The 19,841-nt window shown below is 47.0% G+C and overlaps 7 non-coding genes across 7 annotated transcripts; 3 read left to right on the forward strand and 4 right to left on the reverse strand.

Moving 5' to 3' along the window:
• Nucleotides 1-9,928: 9,928 nt before the first annotated feature.
• Nucleotides 9,929-10,001, reverse strand: TRNAV-UAC. Its single transcript has one exon. It is a non-coding gene; the product is annotated as a tRNA-Val (tRNA).
• A 276-nt stretch (nt 10,002-10,277) lies between these two features.
• TRNAR-UCU lies at nt 10,278-10,363 on the forward strand. The gene is given in 2 exon segments: nt 10,278-10,314; nt 10,328-10,363. It is a non-coding gene; the product is annotated as a tRNA-Arg (tRNA).
• A 378-nt stretch (nt 10,364-10,741) lies between these two features.
• On the forward strand, nt 10,742-10,824 carry TRNAL-UAA. Its single transcript has one exon. It is a non-coding gene; the product is annotated as a tRNA-Leu (tRNA).
• Nucleotides 10,825-12,402: 1,578 nt separating this feature from the next.
• On the forward strand, nt 12,403-12,475 carry TRNAK-UUU. Its single transcript has one exon. It is a non-coding gene; the product is annotated as a tRNA-Lys (tRNA).
• Nucleotides 12,476-13,402: 927 nt separating this feature from the next.
• Nucleotides 13,403-13,475, reverse strand: TRNAF-GAA. The gene has a single exon. It is a non-coding gene; the product is annotated as a tRNA-Phe (tRNA).
• A 2,708-nt stretch (nt 13,476-16,183) lies between these two features.
• On the reverse strand, nt 16,184-16,256 carry TRNAK-UUU. Its single transcript has one exon. It is a non-coding gene; the product is annotated as a tRNA-Lys (tRNA).
• Nucleotides 16,257-19,624: 3,368 nt separating this feature from the next.
• On the reverse strand, nt 19,625-19,697 carry TRNAF-GAA. Its single transcript has one exon. It is a non-coding gene; the product is annotated as a tRNA-Phe (tRNA).
• Nucleotides 19,698-19,841: the final 144 nt, after the last annotated feature.

Genomic DNA, 19,841 nt, shown 5'->3' on the forward strand with positions numbered 1-19,841 from the left:
CCCACATCTGGTTCCACAAGGAGCATGGATTTTGCTTGAAATTCTCTCTCTCCTTCTTCCTCTGCCCCTCCCTCTGCTTGTACTCTCACTCTAAATAAATAAACAAAATCTTTAAAAAAAAAAAAAAAGAAAAGAAAAGAAAAGAAAAAGAAAAAGACTATGGTATTCTAGAGACAATTGGCATACATTAAAATCCATTTCCCAAGAAAAAGTTTCTTCTCCTTGGAGGTGATAAGCATGCCTTGTTTGACAACAATCTTTCAAAATATGGATTCTAATACAAGATTCTTAAGTTTTTGCTAAACTGTTCAGTATCTCCCACATTGGGAAGCTGCATTTCTAAAGAGGCTCCCCTTGAAATAGGACCAGTGTCTATGAAGCAAAGTGTTCTGTAACGTTTCCTTACCACTAAAGGGAGCCATTCCCTTTCCGTGATTCTCCCTTTGGCAGACAGAACTTCACTTATTTCTAAGGAGATGAAGACTCAAAACCCTTATCACATGCATTTTCTTTCTCCCAAATTTCAGATCTTTCTTTGAGAAGCAGAAACGACTTGGCACATGAACTTTTATGAAGATCAGGAGGAGCAGCTCAGTAGATGTCTCCCCGAGGGGCATCCGCTCTAGTCCTCAGGGCTCCATAGATCGCAGTTGGAAACCTCTGCTGGGAGCAGCTTATGTGCTCCCCCCGGGGCCAGTGGTTCCCAAACCTGGGTGAGCACAGAATCGCCTAGGTATGTAGTTAAAATGCAAAGTCTCAGGCACCATCTCCGGGAGATTCAAGAGTTGTCACGGATATCAGGAACCACTCACTGCTGGGTGGTCCTGCTGGGAGCGGCCTTTGTCTCACAACACTCTGGGGGCCCAGCTCCAGGTCAGTGTTTTACAAACTGCAGAAAAGTTAATGCGTGTGCCATCAATAGGTCTGCACATGCATTTTTGTTGTTGTTGTTAATGAAACTGAATAGTCTAGGGGAGAATAAAAAAGCACAGAATCCTTCAAATAATAAAAAAGCACTAATTCCCCAAACCTTTATTTTGGATATGGACTTGAGTATAGCCGTCTTGATGTAAATAAAACACAGATATGAGCATGTACTTCAATGAAAAGAGCCTGGAAACCACTGGGCAGGGACCTATTCTCTGGTTGGACTTTGTGAAGCCTCCGAGCCATCAGTTCCAGTTACCAAACCCTCAGACCCTGCTCTGGTCCCTTTTTTACTACCTCTGCCCGATGTCAGCACTCAGGGGACAGGAAGAAGCCACTACAAGGAGCCATGTTCCAAACCCTGGGGGTCCGTCGACCTAGATAAACTAGGGGATTGCAGCAGGCTGAAAGTCCACGAAAACAGGGGACGGCAGAGCTCCCTAAGGACCAGGGCTTTCACATCCTCCTCAGCCCCGTGTGTTGAACAACCTCATAGCACGGAAAAGTCACTTTGTAAAACCATGTGCCTTTGCAAAAGAACTGAGGTCAAAGGCAACACTCACCTTGGCTCAAGAAATGAAAATTGGCACCAAACCATTTTAAAGCCGTTATTGTTTACTTTCTGTTTAATATACAACTAGTCAAAAGAGAGGTCAGCCCTGAAGACGGAAAGCTCAGAGGCAAGCTGGTTAAAAACTAACACCGATGAGTGACACCGGAAGTAACTGCAAAGAACACTGGACACCTCCCTTCACAGTGGCGTCTCCTTTCTCCTCCTTTTTCTCTTCTTTCTCCTCCTCTTCCTGCCTTCCTCCTCCTCCATCTTCTTTTCCCTCTCTCTAGGCTCCCACTGTTTCTCTCTTCCTCTCCTCCCCCTCATCTTTTCTTTGTGTCCGATTTTTCTATACTTTCTACCCTGCCTGCCCGCCCTGCTCACCCCTGACTCTCAGGATGAGGGGGGACTAGCGTGCTCTCCAAACTCTGCAAGTTCTCAAGTTACACTGGGCAGCCACTAAGTTGCTGTACAATTCTGACTTAGTCTGTCTCACTTCTCATTTCCCATCGATAGCCCGAAAATGACGTAGAGCTTCTGATGCCCTGAAACCATATTCCTTCTCCTCACCCCCCACAAAGTAATTTTTTTTCTTCTTAAAAATTACGACTGAAGAATCTTTTTTTTTTTTTTTCTGAGTCTTTAAACACAATTGCATAGAGACCCCTTCTGTATCTGGAGGTTTGGTACACCTGTGACTCAGCCTGCTGTATCATCAGCTTCTATTGTCCAACTATGCCCCAAGAAATGTAAAAAGATCACAAAAATTACCCACAAAGTTATAGTAACATAAAATTGCTATCAGCCGGGGCTGGGTGGTTCAGAGGTTTAAGTATCTGTCTTCAGTTCAGGTCATGATCCCACGGTCCCAGGATTGAGCCCCTTTTGAGACTCATGTGGGGCTTCCTGATCAATGGGGAGTCTACTTCTCCCTCTCCCTCTGCCCCTCCTGTGTGCTCTCTCTAGGTCTCAAATAAATAATTTTTTTTAAAAAAACTGTTATCAATATTAACCCGAAATCCAGTTTCCACTTCATTCCATCCTTCTTCCAACAAGTACTTCTTTATGTTTGTTGATTCTGTTTTCATTATTGAAAGCCTGCACCGTGCTATAAATCTGATCTTTTTTGTTCATTGAGGTCTGATTTATACACACGATATTCACCATTTTAAGGTGTATAGTTCAATGAGATTTGACTAAGATAGGAAGTCAAGTAACAGTCATTAAAATCAAGATGCTGAGTGTTTCCATCACCTCAGAAAGCTGCCTCATGCTCACACTACCCTCTTCCTGCACAGGCAAAAACATCCTCAGTACATCCTCAGTTGTGTGAGATCTTGGGACATTATGTCAAATTCTGCTCAGGCTTCCAGAATGCTATCTCTGGTCTGTCTTCCGTGCCTGTAACTTTTCCTTTTCCAGAAAGTCATAACCACACAATCCTTTATCACGTAGTCTTTTCTTTATGGCTTCTCTCACTCAGCATAACGCCTTTTTTTTTTAAGATTTTATTTATTTATTTGACAGACAGAGATCACAAGTAGGCAGAGAGGCAGGCAGAGAGAGAGAGAGGAGGAAGCAGGCTCCCCGCTGAGCAGAGAGCCTGATGCGGGACTTGATTCCAGGACCCTGAGATCATTACCTGAGCCGAAGGCAGAGGCTTTAACCCACTGAGTCACCCAGGCACCCCAGCATAACGCTTTTGAAATGGATCCATCCATCTTCCTGTGTGCACTGGAAGCTCATTCCTTTCTCTTGCTGATGGGTTTCCAGGGCCTGGCCGTACCACTGTCTGCTTATCTCTTCTCCAGTCAAGGATATCTCGTTTGGTTCCAGTTTTTGGAGAATTTATGACTGAAGTTGTTATAAATATTTACACATAGATCTTTGTGTAAATATATGCTTTCCTATCTCTTGGATAAATACCTAGAAGTAGAATTGCTGGTAAAATAAGTGTGTTTACTTTTACTGAAATTTCTAAATTATTTTCCTAAGTGGCGATAACATTTGCATTCCTACCAGCGACATTCGGGAATTCTAGTTACTCCTCATTCTTGTCAGCGCTTGGCATTGTTAGCGTTAAGTTTTTTTTTTTTTTTTTTTTTACACGTATTCTAACAAGTGTGTAGTGTAATTTTACTGTCCATTTTCAGAATGACTAATAACTTTGAGCATCTTTTTGTACATTTGCCTGCCATGTGTATATCATCTTTGGTGAAAAGTTTGTTCAGGTCTCTGACCATTTTTGTATGAGGTTCTTTGTTTTCTTATCATAAGACATCATAAGAGAACTTTTTTTTTTTTTGAAAGTCAATGTTCTTTTTTTTTTTTAAAGGTTTTATTTATTTATTTGACAGACAGATCACAAGTAGGCAGAGAAGCAGGCAGAGAAGCAGGCAGAGAGAGAGGAGGAAGCAGGCTCCCCACTGAGCAGAGAGCCCAGAGAGCCCTATGCAGGCTCAATCCCAGGACCCTGGGATCATGACCTGAGCTGAAGGCAGAGGCTTTAACCCACTGAGCCACCCACACGCCCCTCATAAGAGGACTTTTAAATAAATTCTCAATACAAGACTTACGAGATAAGCCTGTGGCAAATATTTTTCTTCCAGTCTGTGATATGTCTTTTCCTTTAAGAGTATTTTTAGACAAGTTGAAGTTTGTTTGTTTGTTTTTACATTTTGATGAAGTTAAATTCATTGTTTATTTTAGGGACACTTTCTGTGTCCTATGTAAGAATTTTTGCCTAAACAGTAGTCACAACGGTTTTCTCCTATATCTTCTAGAAAAAAATATCTGATAGTTTCAGGCCTATAATAAACCCTGTCTTTTGGAAGCTTGAAATATAGATTTCTGACAAGACATTCCTCTGCAAAGTGGGTGCTCTGTTTGAAAATCTCAAAAGACAAACTCCAAAAAGGCTGAGCTTCCTCTTTGGTGGAAAAGTTACAAAAGAAACTGAATTAAATTTAACTCCAAGAAGAGTAAAATTTTAAGACGCCACCATTCGAAAGGCCTTTTATGACTCAGAAATATGTTAAAAGCAATGCCCACGAATCATGGGCCTGTTACAGACTGGGAACTGGGTGGGGTGCCAGCAAAGCCTCTCTTTCGGCCAGACTTTGAGCCATGCTCCCAAGAGCCCCCTCCTCTTCTCTACACCTGCACTTACCCCCAACCTCTCTTCAGCCCAGCGTTCCCAACCATCCTGCAGAGTCAGCTTAGCGAGACTCTCCCCACTCCTGGCATCTGATCACCTTTGATCAATATCACATCAAATTCCTCGTCCCCTGACTTTGACATTGGATCACCCTGCCCCACCTTCACCTAGAATCTTGTGATGTCAGTTTACTGCGAATCCCCTGACCTGGATGTCTCTGCTTAGTAATTTTCCACCCATCCCCTTCCCCAGCCCTGCTCCATGGCTGTAGGTCTCCAGCTGACGTTACTGTATTCAGAATTGAGTCCAGGCTCTGTCCCCTATGACAACAGTCATGACACATATGGCAATGGGCCTGAATAGTCTTTCTTATTGTTTTAAGAAGTGTCAGAATGACTTTTGCTTTAACAGTACCAGGGGCTGGGGGAGGGGAAGAGAGAAGAATTAACAAGATGCCCTGACCTCATGTTCCTTAATGCCCAGAACTAAATGGGGACTGGAAGGGGTTTCCAGCTGTGCAGATGCCCAGGCTGAAGTCAGGAAAGTAGCAGAAGTGTCTCCAAACTGTCAAGGATAGGAGTAGCTGCTTTTCAAAGATGGCAGTGAGAAGTGGGGAGAAGCACCAGGAAAGGCACCCCAGGCACCAGGGAAGGAAGAAATGAGATGAGGGGCAGGCTGGAGAGGGAGACCACACCTCAGAGGGTGGAGAGGGGAAGGGGGATGTGCCATTTGCATTTTAGAGAAGTCGCTCTGGTCCCTTTGAGAAGCACAGGACTGGAGACAGGGATGCCGCCTGGCCCTCCAAGGAGGAGATGAGTGAGACCTGAGCTGGGTGGAACAGGAGAGAAACAGAGAAAAGAACCTGCCAGCTCTGGTGTGGATGGATGGGGGGGGGGTAAGGAAATGGGAAAAGTGCTGGGCCTCTGGCTAGGGTGGGGTGCTGGGGTAGCAGATGGCTCACCAAGAAGGGAAATACAGGGCAGATCCTGTTTCTGGGCAACACTGCATGCTCTGCTTTGGACAAGTTATGCCATGGCTGGTGTCCCCCCTCCCACAAATTCCTCTATTGGAGTCCTAACCCCCAGGACCTCAGAACACGACCCTATTTGGAGACGGGGTTGTGATAGAGATAATCACATTAACGTGAAGCCATTAGGGTGGGCCCTCGTGCCATAAAATGGTGCCCTTATGAAAAGGGGAAACTTGGACCCAAGGATGCAGATGGAGGACAGACAATGTAAAGAGACAGAGGGAGAAGACTGTCCCTGTGATGTGAGAAACAAAAGTAGAAGTAAAATTATTAAATTTCCCTGCTCCCTATAGCCCACTGACAAGTCCTTGAAACAGGCAGAGTGACATTCCTCTAGGAACTCAACTGTCTGGATGTTGATCCTTTGCTAAGGGCAAAAGGCAATCTTAGCCCAACCCCCAATACCTTGTAAGTCTATAAAATTGTCTTTGTAAACTTCCTTTATCTCTACCTCTAGGACCCCAGATGCATATTGGCAATCATCCTCCAAACATATGACCCACTGATGTATATCTGAGGGGTCTCATGCCTGAGTTTTTACTAAACAGTAACAAATGATCTTTCCTAACAATAGCTAGCCCCCTCAAGATCCTGGAAACCTTGTTTCCAAAATACCTGGGAGGCTTATACTACCCCCAAACCCTCCTCCCCAACTTGAAAGTACATAATGTGCCACTCTTCATGACTCCAATGCAACTCTTTCTGTCCACTGGTCCTGTCCCCATGCTTTAATAAAACCACCTTTTTGCACCAAAGACTCTCAAGAATTCTTTCTTGGCTGTAGGCTTTGAATCCTAATGTCTTTCCTACATCACCCTGCAAGCCTAGAAGAGAGGCCAGTAAATGAAGAGATGATGTTCTTAGCACTTATCATTTTCTAAAAATGTCCCTATGAGAGAACCATGTTGTTCTCCCTAAACTCACCAGATTAATCCACCAAATCAGTAATAATAATGATGATGATAGATGTCATTTGTTAAATGCTTGCTATGTGCATTTCATTGAAATGCTTTACATACATTAATTTGCTAAATCCTCCCCAGAATCTTAAGCTGAGCTTGATCCTCATTTTACAGAAGAGGAAATCATGGCACAGAACAGTTAAGCAACTAACCCAATGTCACACAGCACAGCAGGTTATGTACTGTGCCATGGTCACACAACCAAGAGAAACAGAACCAGGGATTGAACCCACAGTTTGGATCTGGACTCTACAGGGTGAATTTCTATAGTATGCCAGACCACCCAAAGCTATGCTCTTTTTGAGAAGGAAATGAACCCAGCCTGTGAGACACAGAAAAGCAGAAGTAAGGTGGCTTGATGAGCCAAAGTAGTATCAGAGGGGAAACCTACACCAGCAGAGCTTCTGGGAAGTTCTAAGGAAAGGATATTAAGGAACTTGAACCTAAAGACCAAATAACAGACAGGACCTTTAATTTTTGGAATTTATGTTAAAAGGGTCTTCTAGAGTGCTTTACAAAATCCCTCTACAGGGGCCCTTGCATAATTTACACAGTTCCTTAGTCCATTCAGGCTGCTGTAACAAAAATAGCACAGACTGGGTGGCTTATAAGAAGCAGAAATCTACCTCACCGATTTGGAGTTTGGGAAGTCCAAGATCAGGGCACTAGCAGATTTGGTCTGGTAAGAACACTGGTTCATAGATCACTGTCTTCTTGCTGTTCTACATAGCAGAGGGGATGAGGGAACTTTCTGGGGACTCTCCTAAAAGGGCACTAATCCATGGGGTGTCTGGATGGCTCAGTTGGTTAGTGTCTGCCTTTGGCTCAGGTCATTATCTCAGGGTCCTGAGATTGAATCCTGCATCAGGCTTCCTGCTCAGCAGGGGCTCTGCTTGTCCCTCTGCTCCTCCCCCGCTATTCTCTCTCTCTTTCTCTCTCAAATAAATGAAAATATTAATAAATAAATAAATAAATAAAAGGGCACTAATCCCACTGATAAGGGTATTATTCTACCTTCCAACACCCCCAGCACCATCACATTGAGGATTAGCTTTCAGCATACATGTTTTGGGGGCTCATAAACATTCAGACCATAGCACCCAGTTATAGAGGTTTCAAAAGGACCAAAGGTGTAACAGGTAAATTTTAAGTAAATAATAACCTGGAGAAAATACAGCACCATTTTTGGAACATAATCTCAGAAAGGGGAAGCATTTTCTAGGAAAGAAAATTTAAATCTCCCCCTCAAAACTAAATAAAAGGATAAGGAATTTGACTATGTTAAAAGTTTTTAAATTTCTGCACAAAGTATCAAAAGTAAAATCAAGAGGCAAATGCTAAGTCTGGGAAACACATTTGCGAAATATATCTAAGTCTATATTTATAAAAACACCTAAAAATTACCAATATAATAGAAATTTGGACAAAAGGATAGAACAGATCGTAGGATGGAAGGAAGGGAGGGAGGGGAAAAGGAAGATAGGGAGGAAAGAGAATGTTTTTTAAGCACATGAATAATCAACCTTACTCTGATGAAAGACATATAAATTAAAACATCTTCCCCTTTCAAAAGGCAAAGAGACCCAAAAGCATGTTAATATTTTTTATCTGAGACTGAAGTCAAGCAAGCACTCTCACATTGGTGGGAGTATAATATTGTCCAAGCCCTTTGGAGGTGAAAGTAGCAATATTCACAGAAATATAACATATATATTCCCAGTAATTCCTTTTCTAAGACAAAAAGGCAATACCCTGCCTGCCTAGGTGATACCCTCTTCTGTCCCTGACCAGTATGATCCTGTGCAATCCCTTACCCTCCCTATGCTTCTTCCTCATCTCCCAAATGGGTTAGACAATAATACAATCATTTTGAGTGTTACCTGAGCCGACTGAGACTCCTGCCTAGCCACATGGGAAATACCTAGTCAAGATTTTGCTATTATTACTCTTTATGTTGATCCGCCCCCAAACCACTGAACAAGGAAATCCACCACCAGCACTGTCTGTAATGGTTCATCAAATGGTATAAACAATCGTGATACATTCATTCATAAGTCTGCTCATCCTTTCGCTTCCTGTGAATGAATTCTTCCCAGAATATCGTTGGGGGGAGGGGAATAGTACCTATGGTATGCTATCTTTTGTACGAAAATCCTAATTGGCTGATAAAGAAGGGCGCGCCTGTACTGGAGAACGCAAAGACTAGCCCTGAAGGGTCACAAAAGAAACTTCTAGTGGTTAACAGGTGGGAGGTGTTGAAGAGAAAGCTGGACTCCAGTTAAAAGGGAGAGCACAGATTTTAATCAGTAATACGCTATTGCAAGAGGGACAAGTGTCCAGCATGAACTGCATTCAGCGTTGATTTGTACAGAGTGGCTGGGCATTTTAAAGAATAATGAAGGAATAGTAGAGGGTGTGATTGGAGCTCAGTAGAGTCAGGGGAGTGAAAATAACAAAAAATCTGGAAACGGGGGAGTTGGTCTACATAAACCCCACGTGGTCCTTAACTCTAACAAAAGTTGGGCTCTTTGCCTTCCCACAGACGTTGGGAGACTGGGGGTCCTGTGCTCAGGTGTTGGCTGAAACCAACAGTAAATTGGGCAGCCTTCATTCAGTTCTCTCAGGCAGCACTTCAGGTGGACCTAGGGTCACCTTGGGAATGCCTAAAAACCATGTTAGCGTTGCAGTTAGTTCCAGTCATCACGGCGAGGTTGACAGGCCTCGTGGAGAAGCAGGCTCAGAGCTCGGGTCGTTTGGTTAAAGAGAAAAGCTTGGTCAGAGGGGGGCATCACTATAAGACATGTGGGGCTCTCTGAATTCCGTAGCAGGCATATATAATTTTTCAAAAAGATTTTTAATTCCAGTAAATAATGAGACCAGTGGAGTAGGATTAATCAGCAAGGGAGGGGGGTAACCCTCCGACTATCCCCCCGCACTGAGTCGGTGGCGGCAGCTTTTAAAAGGTGGCCCGAGCAGGGCTTAGGAAGGAGCAAGTAAGCTCAGACCCCGCGCAGGCACTGAGAGGCCGGACTGCAGGGTGGTCCGGAGGGCGCAGGCGCAGAGGCGCGCTGAGACAGACGCCGGGTCGACCGCCTGCACCTCCCCAGAGGCGCCACACGGGGGCAGCCTCGGCGGCGGATCCGCGCGGGCGCCTGTCGGACTGGAGCCGACGCGGCCGGGCGCAGCGCCGAGCCCGGGGCGCGGAACCGCAGCGCCACTCGCTTCCCCGAGTAAAATTCAGGACCTGGCTGGCAAAGGGAAACCTGAAAATATCGCTAAAAGGTATAATTACGACCCCCTGGTTCCACTGGGGCTCGAACCCAGGACCTTCTGCGCGTAAAGCAGACGTGCTAACCGCTACACTATGGAACCGCGCGCTGCACCAGCTCTCCAGGGTGGAAGAACTGCACACAAAGACCTTTCTCTTTCCAACGTGCACCGAGACTGGGAGTTGCTGCCCGGCTGTCGCTTACGGAGACACACTTTCAGATCTCGGACTTGCCAGCGCAGCTCCCACCCACGCTTCTCCTTGGCCGCACCGGCTCCACCGCTTGTCGGAGAGGCAGACGGGCGTGGCCGCGGCGAGCGTCCGGGGACAGGAGCCGCGCCTGCCTTGATGTAAGCGGCGCGGAGGGGGTGCCGGTGCCTGGCTCTGTGGCGCAATGGATAGCGCATTGGACTTCTAGACAGATGAAGGCATTCAAAGGTTGTGGGTTCGAGTCCCACCAGAGTCGCTTTTGTTTTGGTAAGGAAAAGGACGAAGGAAAAGGAAGGGAAGAAAAAAAAAAAGAACACCTTAACCGACTTAAAAATTCCGCATCCCACTCCCCCGCGATGGAAAGAAACTCATTCCCAGCTCCTTGTTGTGTCCTCTCGTGCGAAGGTGGTAAGAATCCCGCCACCTGAGTCTTCCAGTGGCTTTGAAGGGGGCCCCAGAGTCTCTAGTGACCGAAGATGGAAAAATCAGCATGATGTGATATGTTACTGGGATTTTTTTTTCCCCTTCCTTATATTGTTCTTTTACGTTGGCAATGAAAATTTTTAATTGTTTTGAAACGATAGCAGCTTCGTATTGGTCAAGTTGCGTAAAAGAAAACAGCGACACGAAGGGTACCAGAATGGCCGAGTGGTTAAGGCGTTGGACTTAAGATCCAATGGATTCATATCCTCGTGGGTTCGAACCCCACTTCTGGTAAAGGTTATCCCTGCTTTTCCAGAAAAAAACCATTCTCTCTAAATTTCCCGAAGGCTTAAAGGTGGCAAACAGTTTGGGACCTCCGACTGGATACAGGGCAATGATGTTGTCTTAATCTGAATGTTAATGTTTTTGCCAGATGGATACAGGGCAATGATGTTGTCTTAATCTGAATGTTAATGTTTTTGCCAGAAACGGAACCTTTAGCAACAAATTCAGAATTGGTGGTTTGGAAAACTGAAATGAAAGGTCTGTGTACAACTATACCTTGGGGACAGGGGGAGGGGAGACACACTATGTAGTAAAAACCTTCAACCTTTGAGATGAGTCAACGGTTATTTCTTAAGATCCTGCTATGCACCAACGACTGTTCTAAACGCTCAGGTTATGGGAATGCAAACTTTTTTTTCTTTAAGTAAAAGAAAAAATAAGGACAACAAAAAAGACAAGGTCCTCACCAACAAGATTACTGTCCAGCAGCACTTACAGCACACAGTGATGGGAAGAGGTGGTTTATAAATTAGCAACTAAACAGAATTTCTGATGGCAATAAGCACTTGAACATAAAGAAAACGGGGTAGCACAAGAGGGTGGTATAGAACTTTTTCAAGCCCAAGCTTATTCCATTTGTGGAAGTCATTCACCTTGACATGAATGTTCCCCTCCTCTCTCCACGAAACAAAAACTCCCAAGAACAAATTCTGCTCTCGGAACCTTGACTAAAAGCATTCCTTGACCCATGGCCCTCATTCATGCCACGGAAGTTTTGAGAGTTTGAGCCGTGTCAGCCACTGGCCAGGCATTGGGGACATACAGGGTGTCTGCCTCCCAGCAGAAACATTCGAGGAGGAAAGATCGATCCTCATACAGGTGTTGAAGGTACCCTGTAACAGGTAGAATTCTTTCCCAGTCTACAGGGGCCCCGTCACCATTCATAGCTCAGTTCAGGCTTCCCCACCCCCCTGGAAGACTTTACTGCCTCTTACTTCTGGTGTCGGCCGGGTAACGCGGCCGAAGCCAGTTTCCCACCGTCAAAGAGCTGGATCGGGTGCCTCTGGTAGCGCGTCCTGTCGCGGCACTGAGGACCAGGACTGGGCCTTTGCAGCCCCAGTTTGCCTAAAGGCTGGAGAGCGTCAGGCCCTCGATGAACGCCTGTTGAATAGATTAGTGGAAATTTAATTACTCGTAAATCACCACTCGGGACTTTTCAAAGACCAGCACTGGAATTAAAAATGCCGCTGCTCGGCCAAAAGCACGCGGAGAGGTCCTAAATCTAGGGAATTCCTCTGGTGACGGACCCTTTAGGATGCCAGCTCTTTCGGGAGGGAAGGTGGAGGCGGGGAGGGGGTTGCGGCCCGCGGACAAGGCAGGAGAGGCAGGCGGATACTCTCTTTACAGTCTGTCTCTGATGGTAGAAAAGGGATTCCATCCCGCCAAACACGCACTGGAGCTTGATTCTGCAGTTTCACCGCGCAGGAAATCAGTAAAAGGACTAAGGGTGTTAATTCAGTAGGAAAAGAATGCGGACACGTGCCCTATTGAACTGCGCATAGGGCCAGGAAACCTATTGTCCAGCGAGCCCGGATAGCTCAGTCGGTAGAGCATCAGACTTTTAATCTGAGGGTCCAGGGTTCAAGTCCCTGTTCGGGCGGAGGTAATTTTAAATTCCAAAAACAAATTTGAGACAGTGTTCACACCCCTCTTAATGAACAGGTCGGGGGTAGGCAAAGCACACCTGGGTTGTGCGGGGTGGGGGGGCAGGTTACCCCCCAGGCCTGGCCCTACCCACAGTGGACCTAGCGCATGCGCAGAGGGCCACCTGAGGAGCCTTCCAAGCTCGGACCTTTCTCTTCCAACTTTGGAATGTGACTTTTTGCCTGTGATATTTTTTCCTTGAAACTTACTTTTCTACCCGGCACATCGATAGATCTATGCGCAAGAAAACCGCAGCCCCGTCGTCAGTCCTGACCTGACAGGAACGCTCCTGGCGGTCACTGCGCCGCGTTCGGCTCTGAGCAATCGTTCGCGCCACGTTTACTAAAGGCGCAGTGAGAAAACGGGTTCCAAGGACTCTTTCAAACCGAGACTCGTGCTTCTGAGTCACATCTCCGGCTGGGAACCATCCGTATAGACAGACGTTTTAGGGCCATGGGCACGTCTGTCACCCACGAGAAAAACTCGCGAGCCCTATGAGCTGACGGCACTGGGAGGCTACTGTGCAGTCTTACACTGGGGGCGGGGCACTCCGCCCCTCTGGGCTGGAGACCAGGCCCACGGCCGCAGGACGCCCCGCGTGCTGAACGAAAGCACGAAAACCCTCTCGGCCGGTGCGCACGCGCAGCGGAGGGCACACGCGCTGAGAGCCGCACGGCCGCTGCGCAAGCGCAGAAGAGGAAAACACAGGCTAAGAGACCCCCACCCACCCATCCACGACCCAACCAAGCCGCTGCGCAGGCGCGGGGGGCTGGGCACGCGCAGACCTGCAGGGCCTCTGCGCAGGCGTATCGGGGGGCACAAGGGAGACTACTCAAAGGAACAGATTCTCTGGCCTGTCCTGGGACGTGTGGGCAAAAGACCCTGCCGAAACCCGGGATCGAACCAGGGACCTTTAGATCTTCAGTCTAACGCTCTCCCAACTGAGCTATTTCGGCGAAGACGAGCGCGCTTGCTACCCTGTTAGGGGAAATTTAAAAAAGAAAGCAAAGGGGAAAAGAAACCACCTTTCTCTTATCTTTGCTTTTTCAGTTCCTAATTTCGCCTTCCAAATCATACTGTGTACAGCTCTCAGGTTTTGAGAGCAGTGGATGAGAAAACTAATTCCTGTCCTAGGAGGAAGATTTGGCATTCTTATCCTAATGTTAACAGGATTGCAAGGTTCTTGTCTCACAGAGTCAAAGAATGAATCTTGGGGACTCTAAAAGGGTAAAGCGAAGTGAAAGTTTATTAAGTGAAGGTGAGAGCAGAAGGGAAGTGAGAAGGGGTCCGGAATGGGTTGCCACGGAGGGCTTTTGGTGGCCGTCTTTTACTGAGAACTGCCTGGGAGGCTTGTGGCCTTGAGATCCTCGCACCATCTTGGAGTTTGAGCAAGGACTATTGAGAACACCCTTAATTACTTAATTCTTTGAGGTTTGATCATTTTCTGTGATTACACTGTAGCCGCAAACAAAACAAAACAAAACAAAACAAAACTAACGGGGAAAAAAAAAAAAAAAACCCTCCCTAACATCCAGAGCCAGGTGGTCTGGTCTACTCCTTTATCTCTTGTTCACTCTGGCTTATCACTTGGGCCTGCCAGGAATAGTTTCAGAGCCTAGTCAGGGGCCCCCTACCTCTGCCTGCCTATATCTTAACCCTTTCCTTCATCGCTAATGCTTTCTCTCTCTTTCCCCGGGGCCCTCCCCAACAAGAGTAAATAGGGCCACTTACTAAGTGCCTACTGTGTGCCTGGACCTGACCTACATGGTCTCATTCAATCTCCACCCACTTCATCCTTGCCCTAAGGTTGATAATATGATAATTTTTAAATGAAGTAACTGATCTCATACAGAACTGAACCAGAGCTGTCCAGCTCCAAAGCCCAAAATGTCTTGGTCAAGACGACATAGGGTTGTTTTCTGGCTTTTTGTTTTGTTTTGTTTTGTTTTGTTTTCTCACTTTTCCCTCTTTGGTGAAAGACGGAGGGAGTGACCTTGAGGGGAAGGGAGGAGGGAACCAGGAGATCGCAATGCTCTCCACCCCCAGTCCTCTCCTTGTCCCAGCTCACTCTGTTCTTTTTCAGTCAGGAAATGATTGGAGCAAAGACTTCACTTTTCAAGGTTGCCAAAAGTGCACTGGATCACTCTCCAAAGGACTCCCTCAAAGAGAAGAAAAATTGACATAGCTCCTCACATTGTTTCTCTCCCTGAGATGCCATCTGAACCCCTTGGTTCACTTTTTTCAAGAAAAAAGCCTGACTGGCCCAATGAGTACACTTACTTGGATCAGTGACCATTGCTGTCCCTTCAGCACATACCAACTAACACAAATCACATGAATATGGATAGGCTTATCATCTTGGGCTTATTGGGAGTCTGTTTCTTTGGAATGGTTCCTTACCTGTTTCGACAGGTATCTTTTGTTTCCTCCCTAGATTCAATATAATAACAATATTAAATATTGGATAATAATAATGAGAATAGCTACAGTACATTGAATGTTTACCTTGGGGAAAAACTCTACAAGCACTGTGTATGCCTTGTTACCTCATTTGATAACAAGTTCATAAGATGGATGCTGTTGCTCTGATTCGCTTTCTCCTGATGAGGAGGCTGCACTTTGGAGACTGGGAGGTAATTGTGGGTCTGTGTAGGCTCTGGGTAAGGCACTCCAGTGTGGAGGGTGAAGGCCCAGCCTCCCTCTTGAGTGCTCCTTCCATCCTGGATCTGCCACACTAATCAGGACTCCCTGGGTACCACCATCCATCAGCTAAGAGGGCAGGTGACTCAACCTACACCTCCATCCTGCTAAGGAGATCAATGCAGACTCTCCTTTGTTGCCTAGTGACAGGGTCAGTCTCTAGTGAAGCAAGGATGCCCCTTCCCTCTACCTCCCGAGGAACCCGTGCCTAAGCTTTTCTTGTGTCCACAACCCAACTTCCTCAATACCTTTCAGAAGTTAACTCCTTCCTTTGTTAGCTGATTTAATTTGTTTTTGCAACACCAGGATTTGCCCCCATTCCAGCCTCTTGAAGTCTTTCCAATTAGCACCCTTCTTTTTCCCACAGCAGAAGCTGCCATGTCCACCTCAACTCCTCCCTGTGTTCAGGGTCACAATTTGCAAGGGAAGGGTAGAGAGAAGCCTTCGTTTAGAGAGGGGACTGCTCTGTTTGGTGCGTGGGTTTCTAGATGGTTGTCTCTTCCTTTTCAGAGTGCAGACATATTCTCTAGAAGCATAGAAAAGTGGCGTATAGGTGCAAGATGCACGCCATAGTCGCAGGCACCTAGCAGGAGGGAACCCCAGAGACACGGTCAGCGGGGACGGCCCCAAACAGCGACGGAGGGCGGTGCCTGGGCGGTCCTGGAAGGCATCTGTTCCCTCTTCCTGTGAATACAGCAGTCAGTAGTTGGGACCCCGGAGCCTGCCTAGTGGTTGCAGAATAAAGCAGCCTATTTAATGACTTGGAGCAGTGCGCCGCAAATTTTCCGGAGGCCCTTTGCACAAAGGTTCCCAGTGTCAGTCCTCGCTGAGGTCGTGCTTTTCACGGAAGCGTCTTGACTCAAAACCCACGCGCTCAAAGATTTTACTCTTTTCTCTGAAGGCAACCCGGATGACGAAAGTTTATTCTTATTTTTAAATTATTAAGGAAAAAAAGAGAGCAGTCCGCCCGAACAGGGACTTGAACCCTGGACCCTCAGATTAAAAGTCTGATGCTCTACCGACTGAGCTATCCGGGCTCACGGGAAGTCCCTCCCTGCTGTGGTAGAAAGCTCTGTTGCCTTCTGCGCTGCGCGCTAACAGAAACACATTGCGTGAGTTCCGGGACTCCTCCTCTGACTGTGATCTAGCCCAGTTCCGACCCACTGCCCTGGGGGGAAGGTGTCAGGTGGTTTTTTGGCAGCTGCTTGCAGAGTTCTTAAATAAAAAGCATCCCGTTTTATTTAGAAACTGCTTGGCAAACATGAATCTTGAGTTCTGCAAAAGCCTGTGGAAAGGAGGAGAAGCCATTTAGTCACTGCCCTCCACCCCCACCCCCATCCCGCCACGCGTTTATTTGCCCTAAAAGCAAAGAGCACGGGGTCGGCGATCACAGTGCAGTGTTAAAGGTATCAAGTGCCCCTTCTTCCGAGAAGCACCCCTTCGCAGCTCTGGTCCCCATCTCAGGTGCCCACCTCAAAAGAAGCGCGAAGGGTATTAATTAAAAGAGATGATATGAGCGGGCTCCGGCCAGAAGCGCCAGCAGCCACCTCGGACCCGCGCCTGGGCCTGGAGAGCACGCCCCTACGCCTCCGCCCCCTCTCCACCCCCTCCCACCCCCTCCCACCCCCTGGCACCCCCTTATTCCGCGGCCACTGGCCAGGCCTCCGCGCACGCGTGCTCGCGCCGCCCTGCAAGGGCGAACCCTCATCTCCCCACCTCTGGACCGCACACGCCACTATTTGCATATTACAGACCCCAGGGCTGCCTTTCGGTCCTTTGTGCCTTTACGCATGCTGTTCCCTCGAAATGGCCTACCACCTCCCTTTCACTCCTTGCCCTCGCCCGTCCCAAGCGTCTTTGAGAACTCCGTTTAACCTCCATCCTCCCTAGGAAGTACCTTCTGGTGACCCGCACCATCCCTGGTCTTCACCTCCGCTACACTGCGGATCTACTACAGGTCGGGCAGGCAAGCATACAGGCAGTAAACCTTTCAGAACCTCGTAATCTAATGCTTTAATAGAGAAAAATACTTGTGCTTTAGTAACACAGACGGACAACCAGAAGGCCGGCAGAGTAGACGCTGGCAGACACCCAATCTTCGCACTTCTTGCTTGGATCCCAAGTCCAACCCGTGGGGATTCAACCTTTTTCTCTTCAGGCTGGAAAATGGGAAGGCCCAACACTGAGAGAGAGCGCGCAATTTTAAGAAATTGGTGCACAGCTGTGGGCGTTGGCGACTTTAACTACCCTATTGGGTAGGCCAACAGACTGGAAATTCAGGTAAGAGTTGGTGTTGCAGGCTTGAGTCAGATGATGGAGACCTAGGTAGGTTTTCTAGTTGCCATCTTGAAAAGAGTTCCTTCTTCGTCAGGAAAACCCAGTCTTTGCTCTTAAACTTTCAGATGATTGGATGAGGCCCAGCCACATTTCAGGGGACAATCTGCTTTACTCAAAGTCTGATCTACATGTTCCTCACATCTAAACACCTTCACAGCAGCACCTAGACTGGTGTTTGAGTGAACAACCCGGCACCACACCACAGCCTTGCCACGGTGACCTATAAAACTCCCTGTCACACGTGCTGACATACATCATGCAAACTTGCAAGTCCTCTATGTATTAGTACATCATTCTGTTTTCCTTCCTTTTGGCCATCATTAGATTTCAAGAGTCCCTCATCAAAATGCACCCTTCCACCCAAGAACACAAGGAACTGGGGGACAAAGCCCCTCATCAGCTATTGTCTTGGCACAGACAAGCAGAAAGGGGAGGGCACATAAATAGGCCCCAAAGCAATATTTCTGCATTTTGCCTTTCACCACAACTAGGGTTTTTAGAACGTGAGGACTGACTCTCCATTCTCTCTCCCCACATCCCAGCCTGGTGTCCAGCCAGAAAGAAGGCATCCCTGAGTGTGTGTTGTTCCATTGCACTATCTTGACAGAGTGACTCATCTGTAAGTATGAGTAAGTAATATTAATAGTATGTAATAGTAAGTATGAGTAATATTGTTGTTATTCATCTTAACAAGTATAAGATCAATAAATATAGTAATAAGTATTATTCACCATCTTAACAAGTAATAAGTATTATTAATAATATAGTATATATTATATAATAATATATAAGTATTGTTATACTTATTACTGTTATAATAATATGTATTTTGTATTATATCACAATAATGATTATTACTATTATTATTACTACTACTCCCATTATTATTAGTACTACTACTACTACTATTATTATTCCAACTATTATTACTATTACAACTACTAGGATCCAGCCCAGAGCCTCCAAATTCCCCCTCCCTGCCACCCCTATCCCAGATCGAGGTAAACAGCTCTGGAAGCCTGGGCCAGTAGGATGGCGGATTCCCTGAGGCTCATTTCCTGGGGATCTCTGCCACCGCCAGCTTCGGTGATGGGCGCAAAGGCGTTTTGTATGTGGGGAGATGTTGAGAATAAGAACCTACCAGCGTGTTCCGAAACCGGATCGTCCAGAGGGTAGTTTCTCAGTATATTTGCTGGGGCGCGGTGGGGCAGGGGGCGCAGCCCGTTCAGAGCGTATGTATGTATATATGATACACAATAGTGGTTTGCGATTTGGCAAATACAAATTCAGTTAAAGTTAAATTTCTGAGAAACGAGTGTGTACTTTGGTCCACGCGGTATTTGGGATATGCTTATACTAAAAAACATTCATTATTTCTTTGAAATTCAAATTTAATTGGGCGTCCTGTATTTGATTTGATAAGAGTGGTGTAGACACGAACCAGAAAGGGCTTTCCATACTCACCACCACCACCACCGAAAGCTGTTCTAGGTTTTTGTCATTGTTAAACCAGCTGGATCAAACCGAAATAGAGGACTTTTCTGGCCGAGAGGGGGTCCGGGCTGCCCGCCATCCCCACCGAGCCCCCGCACGCCCGGGACCGAGCCCCGCGCCCTGCGCTCTGCTCCTGGCTGGCGGCCGCCGGGCCGTCAAGTCCCCTGCCGAGCCCGGGCGCGCTAGTGGCTCGGACTCGCGGAGACAGGTCCCAGCGCCAGCAGCTCCTGGAACGTCGCGGGAAACTGGAACGAAAGGGCGGGAGCGATCCAGAAGCAAGTGAGCGGCTCGCGGTGCGTAGGGAGAGCGAAAGCGTGGTCTCAGCCAGCAAGGTCCGCGAAGGGAGCCCGGCTTAATACAGAGCAGTTTAGAAACGGGATAAATCCCTTTTTCGGTTTTCAGTCCTCCCACTGGGAGAGGTTTGAAAAAGGACAAGAAGAAACGAGTAGTTCTGCGTTCTGCGTCCACCCTCAGCTCGTATGGGTGAGAATTGTGACAAGTGAAAATCGTGTCGTAATGAGACCGGTGCGGCCCAGCGAGAAGGGATGCTCCTGACCGTGGCATCTAAAACCACTGCCGAAACCCGGGATCGAACCAGGGACCTTTAGATCTTCAGTCTAACGCTCTCCCAACTGAGCTATTTCGGCTGCTTGTTAGAAGTGCTTTCTGTATTTCCGTAATGAAATACTAATTTGTTTGGTTGTAACGAGAGAGCTCAGGATGAGTTCGGCTGGAGGTCAGCATTTAGCAAATATTAGGTGAGAAAGCCAAGCTTCTGTTTATGAGCCAGA

This window comes from Mustela putorius, unplaced genomic scaffold (genome assembly GCF_011764305.1).
Source record: "Mustela putorius furo isolate JIRA1106 unplaced genomic scaffold, ASM1176430v1.1 tig00000127_pilon_pilon_pilon, whole genome shotgun sequence".
Classification (NCBI taxonomy): Eukaryota; Metazoa; Chordata; class Mammalia; order Carnivora; family Mustelidae; genus Mustela; species Mustela putorius.